We start from the raw sequence: 18579 nt of genomic DNA on the forward strand, positions 1-18579 counted from the left end.
GTTATTTTCCTTCTCTTTACCCTTTTGGTCACGTTCTTCAGCTGGAGCAGGATGAGACTTTGTTGCTGCTGATGTAAGAAGTTGCTGGTGTTGCACAGGGCTACCTAATTTTTTAATATGCTTACATGTCCCTTGACCCCTGGGAATATTGACAAACTACTCTTTATAATAGCTTTAGCATTTGACAGCTTTTATAAATATTGTTGAAAGACGCTGAGCTGCAGGGGGATACTGACAGCAGGACGAGAAGTTGTGTGCCACTGCCATGCACTGCTGCTGGAAATGAGCCTCTAATCCAAATGGCTGTGACCTGGATATCAAAGGAAAATTAAAGGTCTGTTGCCAAGAAACAGAGTGTCCTTGGCATGTAGCAAAGCAGCAACAGAGTTTTGATTATCTAATTAAAGTGCGGCATCCCGTTATTATATATCATTTAGAGAGCCAGTTGTGGATGTTGTCCTGTTTCTTTCTTACTGCTTGGTAAAAAGGGTCTCTGACCCGAGCAGGTAGCCACAATGTTAAAAAAAGCAGCAGAACTGTGATCATTGACTTTGCTAATATATTGTTGCTTCTGTGCGGGTTTTTCTTCTTAATCTTTGCAAATTATAAATAATAAAAAATGGTTCTGTAGGACATCAGTGTTTGGAAATTTGGGGTTAATTTTTTCAGTGTTCTACTTTGTCCTGCATTTTAGCTCTGTGTCTCTGGGGTGTTTTTTATTGACTTTGAAATCTCTCTTGGCAAAGTTTAATGGCACTCGCTGTTTTGCTTGTTTCTCTTCTGGTCTGCTTTTCCTTTGATATGCTCTGATAAATATTTGCTGTGGGACAGATTTCAATCTGGGTTACGTCAGTATAACAGAAAAGCGCAGTCACTGAAGTCCGTGATTACACTGGAGGAAGTGAAATCAGAGATGGGCTCGCCTGTCCGAAGCCGGTAGCTCTGTGGGTGCTCGAACAGCGTTTGCTGAGGAGGGACAGAGCAGTGAGGGGACAGGAGCTGCTGCTGGCAGCCACAGCGTCATACAGGGCTCTGCTCACCGGCAGCGTCAGGGACAAGATGATGCCCAGTGAAATAGTTAAATTTGCACACTGGGAAATACAAGTGTCAAATTATTCACATAAATGAATCTTAAGATCACACAGACAGGGTGAGCAAAGAGTCATTTTGTTCTAGACATGTAAACCACGGAGAGGAATCTCATTTTCCTTTCCACTGCACTCTTTTCGCTTGGTTTACTAGGGGCATGTAGATACCCCGCAGCCTTTGTGTAAATGAGCTTTGCCAGATCTGGTCACATGTGCTTTAACTTCAATTACTTTTAACATTCTTGCCTTTTGGCCTTTAAAATTCTCCTTGGTTGGAGTGAGGCTTGTTTTCTTGCAGTTCCTCCCTAAGTCCTTTTCCACTGGGGACAGGATGGGTTCCTATGCGTTCTGCATGGGCTTTAGCCCTCCAGCCCTGCACTTTTGACCCTTTTACTGCTACAGCTTTACTACAACTTAAGCTATGTAAATGCATGGTAGCATGCAGCTTATTAAATACTCAGCTGCTTCCAGACTTAATGGCTCTGCCCGGTGCTGCCTGCCTAGCGGCATAGCAGCCTGCCTGCTTAGCAACCCTGGCTGCCAGGAGCACATCACCCCCCTGCGCTGCTTCCCCTACTGCCTCTCCACTCAACACAGAAATTGTATTTCAAGCTTATTTTGATGGTGCCGAAAACCTTATCTAGGTTCAGGGGTAGCCATCACCTGCCAGCCACAGCCTGCACTAACAACTGTTTTACAACATCACCATGAGGGCTGATTAATATGGGAGGCAAAGTGATTGTAAAATATACATACCAGTAAATGAACACCCTATTGTTTTAGTACTTGCTTTTTCTTAGCAATTTCCAAATGTCAGCTCATAAACAAGTTTCTAGAATAATTAACAAACTGCTTCTCTTTCAGGCTAGAAAAGTTCACAATTTGTTGGGACGTAGGTACTCTCCTGTACTTGGGACTCATTTGCTGCATGGAAGAGGGATGCAGCTGGGATTTCTCTCCTTTCCTAAATTATAGTAGATAATTTGTGGTGGTGTTGGTTGGTTGATTTTTTTTATTTCATTTGGTTTGTTTTTTAAAAGCTGAAAAGGCTTATTGTGTCCTCACTCAGGAGTTTTTACCTATCTTTTGTCTCACCTCAGCTAACCCTTCTAAGAATGAGAATGAGTGCAGCTCAGCTAAGCCTCTAGTAAGATAATCACTTAGAAATGGTGATATTAGGGAAAATGAGTGGAACACGAAACCCAGCATGTTTTCCAGAAGGAATCACAATTATTATCTAGTCTTACTTCCCAAATAAACAGGCCATAGGTCCTTCTCTCTGTTATTTCTGAATTAAGCAAATAACTTCTGTCGAAGTATGGTCTATTCCTGCCACAAACAGAATGAAAATGAGGACACTCCCTGAGAGAAAGCACCTGAACCATTTCTTAAATAATTCTGTTTATTGTTTTAACACATTGGGGAAGCGGAGGGGGGGGGGGGGAGCAAAAACAGAAACAAAGAAACAAAACAAACAAAAGAACCCCACACCACCACCACCACATTATCATGGCAGACACCCCAGCGGCTTTTTGGTTGCCACCAGGCTGCGCTTCAAGTCTCCATGGGGCGAGGGCATCTCCGGCATCTCCTAGAAAACAGACCTGAAATTTCCCATGCGGAGATACATGGTATGTATTTTCCTGGATACAAACCTCCGGAAGTCCTGCATGTAATGGTAATATTTACATAACAGTTCAGGTCTTCAGAGACCTATACAGAAGCTGTGAACTGATCTGCACAGCTCTTCAGTGGAGTTTATTATATTTGAACTGTTTTATCTCTGGTGAGCACGCAGGGAGATTAAACAACTACTCCAGGGCCACCAAATGCATCTGAGGCAGGGCCAAGATTAGAATATTGATTTCTGGCCTCTGCAGTCCCAGGCTTAGTTCACTACATTATGTTGTTTTTACAGATAACGTTTAGACAAATAGATCTTGACATATCAAAAGCTGAGTAGCCTCTCAGTAAATTGAGCAGGGCTTTAGCTGTTCAATTCCTGTGATTTGTGCATGCCTCATGCTTGGTCCCAGTAATCTCAATAGCTATTGTATATTTACAGTGAAACTCACTTCTAGCCTGAAGCATACTAGACTTTTTTTTCCTCTTAGAGCAGAAATAAGCCTAATTATGATACATTTTCTTCTTGTCAGATTGAGATCTGCAAATATGTTACTTCAAAGAAATTCTGCTTCAATCCTCTTTAAAAAAAAATAGTAGGAATAAAAAAAAGAAAAAAAAAATAAAAGAAAACACGTTGGTGGAGATTCTCAGTCCTAACCAACAGTAGTTCGTCATTCTTTCTAATTCCTTTTTTGAGTTAGAAGCCAGGAAAATGGGAAAAGTCCCACAGACCTGAAGTTCAAAATCCGAATGCTTTTAATGAAATCACCACGTGCCACCTGAGGATACTTGGTTTCTGAAATCTGAATGCCAAACGAAAGGCAAGTATGTACTTGAAAGCTGAAATTAATTCTACGCTGAGGATAAACAGGTACATTAGTATTAGGAAACTTGTCTCCCAATATTTACAGTGGTATGAGCATATTGCCATTGCTACAACCCAGGAAAAGTCCAAACTACCTGAGCTTGCTGAGGCATAGACTAGAACCTTTTTTACACATTTCTGAACTCCAGGTATCTCATCTGCAGCTAACAAAGGACACTGCTTGCTCTTAGAGAGCCTACTTGAAGCTTGGCAGACCTACAAAAGCTGTACTGGCGTTTCAAACACGTCAAGTTATCTAACAGCCTTCTCCACCCTTCTTTGTTCCTCGATGCAGTAGCACGATGTCATTTGTCAGAGTGCCAAAACTGGAGACAAGCTGAATATGTGAATACCAAGGAAGTGGTTTCCTTAGCAATAACAGGCATGTGAAAGTCAAAACTTCCTTTCCTCCTCATGTGACCTTTTTCAAAGCAACTCAGCCGGGGGACAATAGGAGTGAATTCCAAGCACCCACAGCGTTCCTGCGCCGCTGGGCAAGGATCTGACAAATGGCAAACTTATCTTACCTTTTTATTAAGGTAAAATTATATTTCTCTTTAGATGTTCCCCACTAGGGATTTGATGTGTTTATATGTACAACATAGTGTTTCCTGAAAGCAAAATTGCCTAACACCATAGAAAGAAATATCTAGAAGGTAAGTTATTTTCTTGCTAAGTAATTTTCTTGCCATTGTGGACCAAAACTTTTGTTATGCATAAAATCCAAAGTCCTTTCTCTGGAGAGGAAACAAGGGCATGAAAACTCTTACCAGTCTGTTTTAGTAGCTGGACATCCCTGATGTCATTCTTCCCATTTCATATAAGGTCAATATCACCACTCCTTAGGAAAACCCCTAAGGAAAAAAAGGAGAGACAGAAATTATATATGAAGTCAAATAAGAGGAAGGTGACATTCATCTCACCCATCCTGCACACAAATGCAGTATCAGTCCTTTGTTGCTATCCTTATCCTGAATATATGGTACAGCCTCTCCTCATCCTAAAGAGACAGGAGTGATAGCCAGAAGTACTTACACGAAGTCTCCTGTCCAAGAATACTGAAGTATTTTCTAGAAGCAGCTACTAAATTTAAACCTGAGCTTACTATCGAGTGAGGGAACTATTCTTATTTTTCCAGCTGGGGAGGTGATACAGCAGCTGGTTGTCAAAAGGGCAGAGAGAATTCCTGTTGGAGCTGGAAATAGTTGTTGAGCATCCTTTCTGTATTGCAATATGTGGGAGATGGGCTTGGATTTCAGAAACTCGAGGAAAGCTCTGGTGTTACAGTTCTCCCCAGCTCCAGTGTTTCTGGGCCACCCATGCACAGGCCCTTGCCAGCTGCTTTGCTGCTCACCTGGCCTGCACTGGTAGTTAACAGAGATGGGTTTCTCTGGTTCTTAGGGACCACCAAATTTTCATCTTGCTTTTAATCACCTGCTGTGGTTTGAGGTTTTTTCACCCCAGCTTCAGCATTTAATCTTAAACTCTAGAGGACTGGAAGTTTTTGAACATAAATGATGCAATGTGAGTAGCCAAGGTCGGAGCCTGTCCTGCCAGGCAGGAGAAAAAATTTGACAGGAGACAATTCATCTGCAGCTTTCTGTGAATCTGGGGAAGGAACATGGCACAGATTTGGAGCCTTAATGTCTGGAGGAAAACAGGCGAGCCATCTGCTCCTGCAGGCACGGGCACATTGATGCTTTGTGCCAGTTACACCAAGGCACAACTTATTGTTTAGCCAAGCGCTGATGTCCAACAGAGTGTGTAAGTACCTGCGGTGAGTTGCCTTATGAAATCCCAGTCCACTTTTGGCAAAATGTCATATCGAGCATGTCCACATTTAATGCCTCTCTGGATACAAGACATGGCCCTGCGCAGGGAATGAGGAGCGGCAGAACCAGGACCGTGCTTCTCAGGGGAAAGCAAGGGAGCAGCGGCCCAGTCATGGCTGCAGCGGCACCACCGCGGCTTGGTGCGAGGTGGAGGTGGGCTTTTTGCCATCAAGAGGCTTAGCAAGCAATACCATAAGCCCAAAGTGCCGTGTTACACAGGCAGTGTGAAGTAGGTACAGACTTGGGACAGTGGTGGAGTTGAAACCAAAGGCAACCATGTGCTCCCAGCCAGTGCCTTGGTGGAAGAAAGGACTCAGAAAAAGGCCCCTGCCTTCTTTTTCTTTTATTTTTTTTTTTTCTGGTGTGGCAGAACAGGGTCAGAGAAAAGGTGCAGGAGCAGCCCAGCAAATGTTCTCCAGCAGAGAAAAGACAGCAATGGGCTGCCCACAAGTCGCCCTCCAATAGTAATGGTATAGACTAGATCAAAGTCAAAGTAGGCAGTATCTTGGCACTCTAGTAATATCCAGTAAACTATTGCAGCACCAAACAATGCTGATATTATTATATGCCAGTGCCTGAACAAGTATTTCAAGATTTATTCAGCTACCTCCGTGTTGCTCCTGTGTGTGCAGCACTTCCCCATCCCCCTGTTACGCATGAGGCCTGTGGGAGGCAGGGGCCAAGGGCTGCTGCTGGCACTGTGGGACTGGAAAGGCACTGGGAGATGCTGGGATGCAGGTGGGCAAGGTGAGGTTTTGTTGGGGACAGGGTTCCTGGCAGCCACGGGAGGACACAGGGCTTGAGGGGGATGGTCCCCTCCAAGCAGGGTTGGAGCAGAGCAGAAGTCCCTCCAGCCCACAGCTTGCCCCACACCAGGGGATGTCTCTAGCCAGACTGGGGATTTAGGAAGGTACAGAACAGCAAGGTGAAAAAGCAGCTTTGGCCAACAGTTCAGCCTTTCAGACACTGCCGGCCCACCACCATCCACGTGTCTTGGTGTCAGCACATGAAGCATTCAAGCACATTTCAAAGGCTGGAGGTCTGCGGGGGGCTGGCTGTGAGGACCAGCTCTGGTGGGACGGCAGCACTGTGCACTGGTGACCCAGACTCCGGGAGGAAGCACAGACTGGTGCAAGACCACAACAGCAGCAACAAAATCTGAAGGACAAGAGGGGGGTGTGCCTGGAGCATGAAGCCTTAGAGGAGCAGAGATGGCAAGGGAGACCTGGCACCAAGCTGCCTGCCTGCAGCGCTGACTGCTGGGGATGGGGGAATCGCTTTCCTATCAAGGACTAATTTGAACATACAGGCTCAGTGCATTATAATTACCCAACTGAAAGCAGACTGGAAGTTGTGTGTCATGTGCTGTGGGAGTGGGCACTACTTCCAAAAATGCCATAGAAGTGTCATAGGATGATACTCTTGGCTACATGTTACTATTTTTTTTTCATTCAGTTTTCCTTTGTTCATGTTAAGACAGGCTTTATTTCTCTTTCTGTATCATTTAGCTTGATAAATCTATTTGAAAAATTACTTCACACATATTTAAGCAAAGATTCTCCCTAAGTATGTGTTCCTTTTGGAGAAAATCTGGCCAAATATCTTCTGATCTGTTCCTTCATAGGAGAGATAATACAGTCAGGATATGCCAGTTCCTCCTGCATAGTCCAGTTATTTTTTTCCTTTCACTCTTGCATGTTTCAATTTTACAATTGCTCCCATGGGTCATAATAAACCAAGATATAAAGAAAATATATTCAGCATATTTTGAAAAATAACAAGCTGCATCCTTTACAGGAAATGTGGGTTGAGGCATACTATGCAAACTTTTGTCATGTCCTTTAATCTCGCTTAACAGGGACATAGTTCAGCCATGCTGTTTTCTCCAGAGCATGTGCAGATACGATTTAATTAAGAAATCACATTTCAGATTCTGTGACTGCTACGAAATGTTCAACAGCAAAGTAATTTTGACTGAGCTGCCTTTCAACATATTATCCTTCTGCTGAAAGATCCCTCAATGAATCCAGTATTTGTCTCAAGCACTGAGGAGAGCAGTGACCCACTATAAGGAGCACTGCCTGGCAATCACAGCTTGCTATCATCAAGTTACTGCCACAGCAGCTCATTCCCAACCTTGCTGAATAAACACAGGTATTAAATCATTCAGCTGATGGAAAAAAAAAACCAGATTCCATTTAAATTTGTGTATTATGATGATTCTAGACTTTACTTTTGAGTAAGTGCATTTTAACAAAACTCAGGCTTCCAGAAAACAGGAATGTAAGCTAAGGCAGTGTTATATGCCTTAGTCCAGAAATTTTCCAGCTATTTCAGCACAACAGTGCTGTCAGTTTAGTGCACTTTTGAAACCCGCTATGAAAGCACTATGAAAATAATGAGAACCAAGCAGATTGTGCTGGATCTTGGAAGAGCTGCTCCAGGTGAAACCCCAGCAAAAGGGAACCTTCAGTGACCAAGAACAAGCACAGGATGCAGAGACTAGGGTGGGATGTGAAAACAAGGGTGGGATGCAAAGATGAGAGTGGGATAAGGGCCTAAGCAGACATGCAGCTCAGGTGAAAGGAGACTTTCACCAAACACCGGTTGCATCCTTCCTCCCAGCACAGACACACAACCTTGCCTCTCCACAGTGCACCTCTAGGCCCTGTCTGAGAGCCATCAGGTGCTTACCACGTCGACTAAATTAAAAAGCATCTCTGCAGAAAAGCAACAGCATGTCTCAGAAATTTTCTGATGATTGACTTGCAAACATACAATTGCCCATGAAGCTCATTTTCTGTTGCAGACAATGGAAGGACACAGGGAAATTCAGAATCCCTGCTATTGCAGCTACCGAGACCTGAAAAACGGGTTCATTACCAGTTCTACAGATGTAGCGGGAGGATATGGATCTCATATCTTTGGTTTCACTTCTTCTTGGTGCCCATCACTTGACCAGGCAGAGTTGTTCCTGTTTCTGGTTCATTCCTCCTTTGCTCCGGTCTGTGTTCCAGGCAGTGTTTGGGAATAGCACGTCTCTCCAGCACTGTTTTGCACCGGCAGATCTCTAAGAACTAGACAAAAAGAAAATAAATGGAAGGAATGAGGCAGATCTGGGGCAGTTGGCAAAGGCAGGTGGTTGGGGAAGCACTATGGATCAATGGCTGGTGTTTGAGAGGAGCTGGTGTAACGGTGTCATGTGAAAACACAGGGTGGTCAGTCCTGGAGTGATCCCCATGTTCCCTAAGTCTTCTGTGGCTGCCACTACTGCTGGAAGCCAGTGAGCAGACCTGTTCTTGTCCTGGTCCACCTACAGAGAGTAAGCTACTGCTACAACAAACACAGGCTGCTTCGAGTGGCTGTGGTTTCTGTGGGGAACCTAAATGTTTTGGCCCCATATGCCAATGTCAGACAAGTATTGGTATGATGCTTTCAGTTTTTTTTCCTCCAATTTATTAAAGAAAATTACTTGTAAAAGCTACATTAAAAGAAAGCCATAAAATCATGCACTCATGTTACAAAATGTAAGAATTACAGTTTCACTCTTTAATTCAGCTCTTTTTTTGTCCATGCCTGGTACAATCTTTAATTACATTCCGCCAGCTAAACTCATAAGAAAAATGCTACTGATTACTTTTACTGGTAATTTACTATAGAAAATAACACACTAACATGAATGACATGGTCAGTGATGTAATATTACCAAAGTAATAATGCAATAAAATATTGCGGTGCTACTTCTTTGCTCCTCATGCTGTACTTACTGCACAAATGTTTCAGTGAACAGCACAGAAAGCCTGGAGCTTGAAAGTATCTTTTGGCATAAAGAAAAAGAAAAAGACTTCTAGTTGATGAGAAAAGTTATTTCAGAAAAAAAGCAAAGGGTGTGGACTAATTACTTAGCTTTCTTGTCCCAGACATTCAGACATTCAGCTAGAGAGAAGAAGCTTTACACACCTCACGTAAGTGTGAACTGAGAAGCTTGTAGTGCAAACCAGAACTGTTATTTTGTGCTGTTTGATGGCACCTTCCCAATGTACACAAGGCCCTGGTCCCTAAAAGCTCATGCACAGCACATCTATTAATGTTACACACATTTACCATCACAAGACCATCCAAAAATAAGTAAATCCCAGTTCTTGCAATACAGTATTTCATGTTCTCCTCTCTTTGTTTCTGTATTCACCACTACTCCAAATTTTAATTGTTAGGAAGTTATACTTCCAGTATGTTCTGGTCTAGTCCTGTAGAAGGTGCAAAGAGCTACAGACATTTACTGTCCTCTTACAATATCACAAATATAACTTGGTCTGAATTTAACTAAATACGTAAGATCTTGTACAAGGAGAACTGCAGTCTATGTCTTCAGATACATTTATTAGAAAGTTAACTAGTTACAACATAATTGTTTGCCTCTGAGTGTTAGATTATTTTTGCTCTTTACTAATATCAAGTGGCACGAACTAAAAATTGTCCTGTTGTTGCCTTTAACAAGATGACCTAAGGAGAAAATTCCTCTGATAGCAGAATGGCGAAACTGGGCCTTTCGTTCTTTAAACAATGATTCAAAGCCATGTTGCCCTTATTGTTGGCCTTCAGTACTAAAGCTTTTCCTCATGCCTGGCTTCACTTTGACTTCATGGCTAAGGTTTCAGCTAATGATGCTATCAGACAACAGCAGAACACAATTCAAAACAACTACTGGCAAAATCCCTACCCTCTTCCAAAGCTGTCAGGTTAGGACAAAAGAAGAGCTGTAATACCCACCGTGAAGCAAAGACAAGCATTGAAGCTGTCAGGCCTATGGCTGTATATAGATTTTCTCACAACACATTTAGGGTTTTGTTGTTTCAAATCTAAGTTGCAAATGGTTTGATAACACGGCCTGAAAACAGAGCGTTTGCAACTTTTAAGAATTCACTACGGTCCTTTTTTTAAAAAAAAATTGTTTTATTTTTTTCAGCCGCAGCCTTACTCTGGAATTAACTATTGCGCTGTCCAATGAAGCTCACCAGAGACAGCAAGCATATGCCATCATGGTCAATACATCATGTCTAGGCATTTTGTTAGGGAATTTGTGTCTCTGTTGCTAGCGTATACTTCTTTTACTACGCTGTCCAGTGTTAAATCACGGTATTAATTATGGAGACAGAAGAAGGCAACTGGCAATACTGGGGATACTCTGGACATCCCTGTGAGTCACTAAATCAAACCATATCAGTCAAGAGAAATATTTTGTTACAGCTGAAATCTGAGGTCTAAAAGTCACTTACTATTACATTGTAAAAGTGTGTTTTCTAAACTGTGTTAATTTTACTTTGAAGTCTGGAGCAGAAAAAATGCAAGACAAAATTCCAGTTACTCTGATGATCGTTTTTGAAGGTTGAACACTACACATCACTTCCTAACTGTAACTCACTGTGCGCATGGTAGAAGTATTGAGTTGAACATCTGCTGTTGTCCTCTTTACTGGCCAGGCCACTTCAAAAATCTCTCTGTTGTGCTTTCAAAGCAACCTGTCGCTATTTCCCAGCACTGAAGGCAATAGTGGAGGGCAAAGAACTAACTCCTCTTGCACAAATGTTATATGTTACACCTCCTGCAGATGAGAAACTGTCATGTAAAGGAAGAAGAAAACAAATTTTTGAACACCATATTTTTCCAAATAATACTTTCGATCAGAAATGAAGTGGCAGAACTGCCCAATCTCAGTATGATTTATTAAGCAGGTTCATTATGGTTGTATCTATCAGCCAACCCGCATCAAATCCTCTTGTGCTAGACATTATAAAACCAAGAGCTGTACTGAAAGTTGGACTACGCAAAAAATGATTTTGTACTGCCGAAATGTGTTGCTTGGAGAAGTGATGAACTTTATGACATTCTAGCACAAACATTTTTGGAGTAAGGAAAACGGCATAATATTAATTTCACCCAAAAGCTTAGACTACATAGACCATTCTACTCAACAGTGGAACATCAGCCAGGACATGTTGCTTGTTTGTGACTGGAAACAGCCAGAGAAGAGGCAAAGACAAGCAGCCACAGCTGCAAGGTAAGGGTGGAAGATGCAGCCTGACAGAAACATGAGGACTCTTTCTTTCTAGTAGAAAAAAAGACTGGAAGAAAGCTAGGAGTACTGAATAAATATTGGATAAGGTATGTTCTTCTACAAGGCTGCAGAACTTTGCCAGTGACACTCCCAACTTTACCCTTGACTTGGTTTTCTGGTGAAAATAATCTGTGAGGCCATGACTATTGGCTCAAAAGGGATTTGGGCCACATTTCATGAGTTTGGATCAGAAGAGACAAGAAGATATCACTGGTTTTGGCCTTAATGTTGCAGTGTGCTTGTCCTTCATTAAAAACTAAAAGGAAACGACTGTGCTTTTTCCTCCTGCAAGCCTCCCACACAGCAGCTCTGCTGCAAATCAGATGCTGGGTAGGGTAGGTACGTCTTCTTTCCAAATGTCTTGTTTAAACTCCTCCTTCCCTTCTGTTCAGCTGCTCTTATAGCACAATAAACCCCAGGCTTTTTCCACCAGTTGTGTGTAGACATTAAGTCCACAACCTTGTTTGTAGTTCTGATGACCTCTGGGGAGAACATATCAACACTTTTTCATCTCACTAGAGCAATGAAAGTGAGTAAAACACAGTTGTTTTGTCTTTGAGCAATGGATTTGATGAGGAACTTACTTAGCTTAGTAATTAAAAAAACCCACCCACCCCCCCCAGACCCTGAACGGCTTCTCTATTAATCACTACAAGGACACCATTGACTTTCTGTATTCTTGAGAAACATGCCCACAACAAAGTAGATACAATGTTTTCCTAATTCAAAGAGCATTTTATTTAGCAGAGTAATAGCTTTCCCTCACAGATATTACACTAATAAACTGTGACTGAAAAAAAAGTTAGCAAATATAACACTGCACATCTTAAACATGTGATTGAACTTTATCTGTTTACCAAACTCTTCTAAGTGTAAAACAGTAATTCTCAGCTCTCCAACAGTCAGCAATATTGGGCTAACCCAGTCTTCTGATCAACCCGCCTGGGCACTACAGCCTGCTGAGAGCTCACCATCAATGGAGTTACCAGACACCAGCCAAGCAGCAGTGCTCATCCCTGCTCTTAACCCATGGCGAAAGTGAGAAGTGATGCTAACATAAACCTCTTCCCCTGTGAAAGTGGCTTAGGAAATGTTTTTCTCACATTTGAAAGAGTTTATGAGCAGGAACACGGCAAATTACCACAGCTCAATCGGTGGCAGCTCATAAAGGCATTGCAAATCACCGACATATTTGTTGTGACCAATGGACATCTTATTTTACCCACATATCGGGAAGCTGGACATAGCTACTGCAGGAGGGAGATATGGAGTATAGATCAGAAGGACTCCAAAATTCTTGCTCTGCTCTGCTTCTGAGATTTGGCTGAATGGTTAGATAACTATTCGATGTGTAAATACTAGATGTTCCTTCAACATATCCTGCATCTTGTTCAACTTGAGCTGTGGATTTCTGGGGGCAGAACTGTCCTTGGTGGGATGATTGTACCACAATGTCATGACTGGGTTCTGTCCCTGGACTTGTGCCCAGCTGTGACAGAAATACAAACCTTACAGACACTAATAATGCCTGAACTTCTGGGTAAAATCCCCAGACACCAGAAAGGTACCAAGTTGGCTCAGCAGATCAGATCTTAATCAAGAAACAGAAATGCAGCAAAAAATGTAAGCTAAGGCTATGTTTTGAGATGCACAGGAGAGGATGCTAGCACCAATGTGCTTATGCATTGATAACTCAGCCCTCAAGAGAAAAGGCTGAGAAAGAAGGACCTCTATGCCACATATAGGATTGAAATCCAAGTTCAGCCAAATCTGTTTTTGTTAACTGTGATATTGTTGACTCTCCTATGGCCACAAGACACAGTGTTTGGCACACAAGCTGGAATTACCCTCTATTTTTCTTCTATCTATGGCATGGGACTCCTACTATGGCAATCCTCATCAAAAGGCAAGAGTCACCAATGTTCTTCCCAGGCAGGAGGCAGCCCATGTGGGGTTGCCACCAGTGTGCTCTTTTTGCCAGCATTCAAACTCAGCAGCAAGCAAACACAGATTACTTGTCTGCCACCATTAGTCACTAAGGGTTGAGAGCAAACATATAAGGGAAATGTAACAAAACAAGTGGAAAATGAGATAAAACGCAACAGGGCTTTGCCAAAGGTAAATCTTGAGAGGCAAGCCCAGTACCTTCTGTGAGAAGTGAGGTTCCTGACTAAGGAGAAGGCAGGAGATCCATCATGACTAGACCTCGAGCAGCATTTGGTACGTGACTTCATGGGAAGCTGGCGTGGGTAAGAAACTGACAAGGGGAGATGCCACGGAGGGAATGCTCCCACTGAGAAGGAAGCTGCAGAAGGATCAGGCATTACACCTACCTAAAGTCTGACAGATTAATCCACAAACTTGGCACTCAGTTATGGGGCACACTGGTGAAATTTCCTGATGGCGTGGTTGGGAGAGAAAATAAGGACCAGGATAGCCTAAAGAAAGATATGCCTTAACTGGAGGACTGAAAGAACATGACGCAAGTTCAAGCAACAAGGTTATGTATTTTGAGATTAAACAACAGAACCACTGGGTTTTGGGGTGTGTAACTGCAACTTGTTGGGCAGGACTGAGAGGAGTATACTTATGAGCATAACATAGTCGTGGGATACAGCAATGAGACCCCACAACAGCGGCTTTCATCTCCAAATTGTTATTTTTTTATTTCTTCTGCTTAGTCCTTGGGTATACGAGGGAATTTGTCCTCTTTAAACTCCGAAACTGACAGAATGGCTAAACAGAGGAAGCTTTTGTCCGCGGCACAGACAATCACAGACAACACTTCTCAGCCTGGAGGCTGCTCCGCTCTGCACCGACTCGTCTCTCGGGATCTCAGGCGGGATGTCACTCTGCTCTGCCGCAAGCCCTTTTTGCCTTCTATCCCTCCCACCTCACCGAAGAGCACCCGGGGAGGCAGGGCTGCCGCGCCGGGGCGCTGACGGGGGACAGCAGGCCCTGCGGGCCTGCGTGCCCTCCGGCCACGCCGCTGAGGGGACAGCGGCCAAGGCGCGGCGCCGGCCGGTGGGCCTAGCAGGGACGCGTCGCAGTGGTCCCGCGCACGCCAGGGCTCCGTGAGCCGCCCCCGCCTCTCCCAGCGCCGTAGCCTCGAGCCGGGCCCGCGGCGGCGGCAGCGCTGACCCCAGCGCCGGTACCGGCCGGCGAACACCCCGGCTCCGCGGAGGCGGGCCTGCCCGCCGCTCCCCGCACCATTGGCTCACCCTGGGGGACTCTCAGAGCTCCCCGGCGCCTCATTGGCCGGGGCTGCCCCTTTCCCCCTGAGCTAATTGGCGGAGCAGGACGGGATCCCCTCCGGCCGGGGGGGCGGCGCTCGGCCGCGGGGCGGGGGCGGCCGCTCGGTCACCTGCGGCCGGGGCGGCCGCGCTGCTCTGGCCCGGCCGCGGCGGGAGGGGGGGCCCGGCTGGGGGGAGGCGGTGCCGCGGGGCCCGCGGCCGCGAGGGGAAGCGGCTGGGGAAAGCCGGAGAAACAAAGAACATGGCGAGGGGAGGAGGAGCCTGCGCCCTCTCCCCCGCTGGGAAGGGCGCCCCGGGGGCGGACAATGCCCGGCCCGGCCCGCCCCGGCGGCGGCTCGCCTCCCCCCGCCCCCTTTCCCCGCCCCTGTGGCAGGGCCCGGCGGGAGGCTGGGCCCGGCTCCTGCCCCGCGGGACGGGCTGGAGGCGGCGGCCGAGAGCGGGCCCGCTGTCTGCAGCAAGTTTCGCCCGGAGTCGGAAAGTTGGGTACGGCGGGACCCGGCCAGGTAAGGAGCGGGCGCGGCGGCCGGCGGGCCCCGTGGCCGGCGGGCCCCGTGGCCGGCACCCAGCGTGTGCCAGGCGGAGCGTGAGCGGACCGGGGCACCTGCGGGAGGGACCCCGGGCTGGGCTGCCCGCCCCGCCCGCCGCTGCCGTGGCCGCAGGTGCGGCGGGACGGAGGGACGGACGGAGCTCTCGCAGCCGCCGGGTGGGGGTCAGGCAGCCCCCGCCTCTGGGAACTTTTTAGAAACTTTGAGTGTTGCCCGCCCTGACCCGTCGCTGTGGGAAAAGTGCCTTCGTGTCGCTGCCTGGGGCACCTGGCCCCGAAACCCGGCAGGGTGCCGGGACGGGTGCCTCCCGAAATACCCTTCTGAAAATTGCGTGGTTAGAAGCGCTACCTGTGGAGAGGTGCTGGGACCGCTGCACTTGCGCTCGGAAAACTCTGCAGCCCGTTTTCTTGCAGCTGTACAGAGCGTGTCTCTCCGCTGGTCTTTCTCAGCCTCAAATCACTTTTTAGCTCTGATCTTGAATAAATACCGCCTATGTCAAAATGATTGTAGTAGTGATATGAGGCCTTGGTCAGGGTTTTGATCCTTTCACTTTGTACTGAGATGGAGACTTTTTTTTTTAAAACTATCTCGTGGTTTGAGCATCCAGTTTGAGAGACGATTTAAATGGATCTGTACTAAGTGTTCAGCTTTTCAGCATTAGTTTTAAGATGTCTTGAGCTAGTTACCTGAAGTTTGGATTTCCAGAAGTGTTCAGAATTGAACAGACATATCTCTGATCTGACTTAAACCATTATTAATGTGTTCATAATCAATTCTGCAACAGTTCCCCCTGCCCCTTCCTTCCCTAGTTTTACATCCAGGCACCTCAATTGCATATCAAAAGCCTCTTCTCATTTTCACATAGTAAATTATTAGACTTGCAAACTGTTTTAACTTGTTTTCTTCTCCCTTCACTCACACCCTGAACAGTTGAAATGAAATTTTGGGGAGAGGAAGAAGAGTGTCTTCTTGTACCTGGTTAGACATAAGTCATAAAAGAGAGTTTAGCTGTAGGAAAGCCAGGAGCATAAATAGCTATTATCTTCTATCAAAGGTTAATTAGTTACCACGTTTATACCTGCACATGTAAGTATAGGATGGGTAGAATTTTAAGGCGAAAGTGGCACAGCAGCTTTGGAAGGTACTGTTACACATCGCCCCAACTTAAGAAGAATATCTCTTTAAAATGTGTTGACATTTAATTGACCTTTGAAAGTTCATTCTGTTAATCATACTCAAAGCGCTAAAGCTATGGTTGACTGATCTGGTGTTCGTACATTCAGCTGTGCTCAGCATATAAATTCTGCAGCATAATTGCTACTTATTGAGCAAGACTTTCCTTTCTTCTCCGAAAATGAGAAAGTTTTGCTTCGCCTCCGGCTGGGTGCTACGGGTAGAATTGTGAATCCAAATGCTTTCCTGCCATCAGTTGTTGTGGCGGGTGTGGCCTCCAGCCAGGCAAGAAATTCCTTTGCTGAAACTGTGTTTTTCTCCTTCCTGAGGCCGCAAATAGGGCAAGGTAACCTTGAAGGTTACTTCTGTGTCTACTGTGAGTCAAAACACAATGGCTCACTTTTCTTTTTTTCTTTTAAGGTCTTCTAAACTCCAGCTGTTTGGGTGGAGAATGCTGAGTTTGAGTAGGTTAATTGTGGAAGATAACAACCCTCTCCAAAGAAAACCCTTGGCTTTTAAAATCAACTTAGTACACCCGTGTTACAACACATGCTGCCTGCTTTATGGCTGTTGTCCATGGCTTTGTTGTAACCAAAATTCATACAGGTACTGAGAATGGAAGTGCTACATGGGAGGTTGCTGTTGAAAGATCTGGGTAAAAATTGATTTCTGTTATATTCACTTGCCAAAGGATAGGTTTCCTGGTGAGGTTAATACTGCCAGTAGTATTTTTGTGTGTTGATATCTCTTGTGCTATATGTGGAATTTATAAGTCGATCTGTTTCCTTGTGTGAAGTGAGGGAAATACTAAATGTTAAATGGAGCGTCTGGGTTTCCTGATAGATCATTAGCTCTTTGCTGTTACCATTGAAAACTAATTAATAGCTCTTACTCTTAATTATAAATCCACTTATAAAGTTAGAGCCCTGACAGTGCTGCTGTACTTTTCTAAGCTATTTTCTCAATGCTGCTTTTGTAGCTGGAATCCCCTTCCCTAACCACGAAGTCAGATGTGATGTTCAAGCTGTGTTTGCAGGCAAGTAACTGCCCTGCCACTCCATAGGGTGAGGAGCTTGCCCTGGGGCGGGGGGGTCATCTGGGGGAGCGTTTTCATGGGGCTGCCTCCACCAATGCGTGAGTGCTTTGAATACCAAAAAGAGATCCTGTGGTTGAGTTTAGTTTATTTTAGTACAATAGATACAAGTGCTGCACGTGATTCGTTTCACTGAATCTTTAGAAATCTATGATAAATATGCCAACAGCATGTCTGTACTTTCTGTACAGCTGACAGAAGGAGGAGGCAAAACAACTCAAGGTAGCCTAAGGGCTGGAGTGTGCAGATGCCCGACTGCAGCTGCTCTGATGCTCAGCAGCCCAGAGCTGGTACCTGCTCCGTCCATATGACTTACAGGGAAAGGCCATGCAAGGTGTCCTCTGGCCAACTGAGAGAACAATGAGCAGAGTACCTTAGCTGGCCAGCAGGACATGTAGAGAGAGATCTGCTGTACAGGTCAGCTTTCATAGAGGCTCAGGTCTTGGGTCTAGCTGGGTGGAGGTGTCAATTCATGCATTATTATTTGGAATTGCAAACACTGTCCTTGAATGAGATGCCTGATCAGGATGCCCTTTAGGGCTGCTTTTTAAGTTGTCTTGGTGATTTGCAGGAGTGATTTGAACGTGTTGCTCTCCTGGGTGGTAGGAGCTTCTGGGCTGAGCCTCTCCCATTGAGATCACTGGACAAAGCATGGATGGCACCACCACAAGGGCATAGGTGTTCAGCTGTGGTAACAAAAGCCAGGTGTTGGTTTGTGACCTGAGACACACCTAGGGGAGATTTCAACTTGAATGCTTCTTGTCCTAATATTTGTATTGTACAAAAAAGTTTCTGGTGCAGCTGGTCCATTCCCAAACTCCTGATTTTATTTGTGTGATAAAGGACAGAACTGCATTTTGAAAAGCTCATTCCTGCATTATGGCAGTTGAGGTGGGACGGGGTGAGCAGGGGTTTTGAGAACCACGTGGAGGTTTGGATGTGTGGTACAAGCAATGTTACAAAGACTTTAGTGTTAGTACACGTACCC

The 18579-nt window shown here is 45.2% G+C and overlaps 1 long non-coding RNA gene across 2 annotated transcripts in view; it reads left to right on the plus strand.

The window, feature by feature from the left end:
* The first annotated feature begins 15151 nt into the window (after positions 1-15151).
* LOC136099607 (uncharacterized) overlaps positions 15152-18579 on the plus strand; it is a 67268-nt gene continuing 63840 nt past the window's right edge. For both annotated transcript variants that reach the window (XR_011738468.1, XR_010651106.2), the window contains exon 1: positions 15152-15283. This is a non-coding gene — a long non-coding RNA (uncharacterized lncRNA). The remainder of the gene's footprint in view (positions 15284-18579) is intronic.

The sequence above is a fragment of the Patagioenas fasciata genome, chromosome 3 (assembly GCF_037038585.1).
Source record: "Patagioenas fasciata isolate bPatFas1 chromosome 3, bPatFas1.hap1, whole genome shotgun sequence".
NCBI classification, from domain to species: domain Eukaryota; kingdom Metazoa; phylum Chordata; class Aves; order Columbiformes; family Columbidae; genus Patagioenas; species Patagioenas fasciata.